This window comes from Oratosquilla oratoria, chromosome 38, assembly GCF_046742065.1.
Source record: "Oratosquilla oratoria isolate Oo_2021 chromosome 38, ASM4674206v1, whole genome shotgun sequence".
Classification (NCBI taxonomy): Eukaryota; Metazoa; Arthropoda; class Malacostraca; order Stomatopoda; family Squillidae; genus Oratosquilla; species Oratosquilla oratoria.
In genome coordinates, this window is record NC_134814.1 from 1,752,150 (window position 1) to 1,754,649 (window position 2,500).

Here is a 2,500-nt window from a genome sequence, read left to right on the forward strand (position 1 = left end):
TATATATATTCACCTATCTATTTATCTAATTGTTATTTTTCATTTGTTTATCTATTTATTCATGTATTTATTTATTTCTGTTAATTTATTTATATATCTATATATTTGTTTAATTTTCATTATTTATTTGTTTATTTATTTATTTATCTACTTTTTATTCATGCATTTATTTATCTAATCATTTATTTCATGTATTTGTTTATTCATCAATTTACTTTTCTATTTATTTATTCATTTATCTATTTATCTTTCTCCAGACCTTTATCCTTCGTCCATTCCATACATTGCTCACGTATCACCCGTCTATTCACCCTTTCTGAATTCACCCTTTTGTCACACTCCGTCCTTCACTCTTCACGGATTCACCCAAGCTGAACGAAATCGTTAACGATAAAGAGCCTATCACACTGGGCAGCTTCCACGGGATTCACCAGCAACGACAGTTGAGAGTTCGTTTGAGTCAAAACGACTTCGGTTATAATATTTGAATTTTCAAACTTCCAAATATCAAATTATCTTCCCGTCATATATAGTAAGACTGAATGATGAGCAAAGAGATTGTAAACCTAGACAGATGTTAGACTTACTGTTGAAGTGTCCTTAGAGAAGTCTAGATATTTGCAAGCAAAGTCATATACTAGTTATTGAAATGAATGTTGGAGGTAAGACGTGGGAGGAAAATAGCCCAGCGTGATAACTCATTGAGGCAGAATTAAATTCCCAAAGGAATATACAAATCCTCTTGGATTATAAACAATTTACAAAACATGTAAATCACGATTTAACTTTTCTTTTAGTAAACTATTTTGACAAAACTATTTTGCATCTTCCACCCTCCTCTCATACTCCAAAACAGTTTATTTCTCAGAACATGTAGGAGTCTGGGAATACCTGAGGGAGGGAGGGTGAGGGAGGGAGGAAGGTAGAGGGAGTAGGCTCGTCGGTTGCCTCATCATAGTTGCACCACTCTTTGCCTCCTTGGTATGTTTAAACCCGTTTGTTCAGTCCATGCAGAGGAATAAGCAAGGAGGAAATCCAAAGGTTTCATAAAATACAAGAGAGGCATCAGAAACACACACACACACACACATATATATATATATATATATATATATATATATATGTATATATATATATACATATGTATATATATACATATATATATATGTATGTATGTATGTATTTTACAGTAATTCACAAGGCACACGTGAAAATTTATTTGCAGGAAAAAAAACACACTGGGAAATAAAAAACTTGGTCCGAACGATTTCGTCTATTTAAGACATATATATATATATATGTATATATATATATATATATGTATATATATATATATATATGTATGTACCTATATATATTCTTTATAGTACGTACATAATCGTTATTGTTTGAATCTCTATACAGTGGAGGCAGGGGGACTGCTCGCTCGTCCAAACCTTGAAGAAAAAAAAAAGTGTTGCAACATTTTACTTGCGTCAGTTCAGGATCCGCCCTAGACGTCAGTTTGCGGACGTATGGGGCGGACGTGGAACTCGTCTACAAAGTCCGCTTCCGGAGACTGAAGTATGACCCATGATAAAACCGGAACTAGAGATAAGTAAATTGTGTTTCGTTGATGAGTATGTGGGAAGTTTTCTTGTAAGGGAAGCTATGTTTTATTAAAAAGCATATATAAATTAAACACACACACACACACACACACACACACACACACACACACACACACACACACACACACACACACACATATATATATATATATATATATATATATATAAAAATATATATATATATATATAAACTGTATATATATATATGTATATATAACAGGGTGTTCCAAAAACATACCCATCCTTTATGAGTAGATTTGTGAGTACTCTTCCTTACTCATTATTAGGAGACCCTATATATTTGCACATTTCACATATAAAGTGGATCAGGTATAAATGTCCACGGTATTGTTGCTTGTTCTCGTATTGTGAGAGATAAGGTTTATCTTGGCGTCAGACGTAAGCACTAGGTATGTTTGTACCTGGTCAGGCTCGCCTGATGACTAGATCAGACAATACACACATAGTCCAGCGAGAAGAATTTCCTCAGTACAGGAAGAGAAGCAACTAACTCGCACTTCTTTCCTTCTCCTCCTCCTCCTTTTCCTCATACTCCTTTTTCTTCTCCTTCTCCTCTTCCTTCTCCTCCTCCTCCTCCTCTTCCTCGTCCTCCTCTTCCTCCTCCTTCCCCTCCTCCTCTTCCTTCTCCTCCTCCTTCTCTTGCTTCTCCTCCTCTTCCTCTTCCTTGTTGGTGGATTTAATCCCAAATATTCCTTCAGGGATTGTTTATAAAACGATAGGATTACGTTCTATCGAGCAGGATCCCCGTTCTGAACGAGGTACCAAACTACCGCGACCCAACCCAGACTGGCTCTTCTTATCAGGTGAATAAGACTCCTTGACGTCACTCAAAACAAAACAAAACAAAAAAGAAAATAAACAGCGTCACA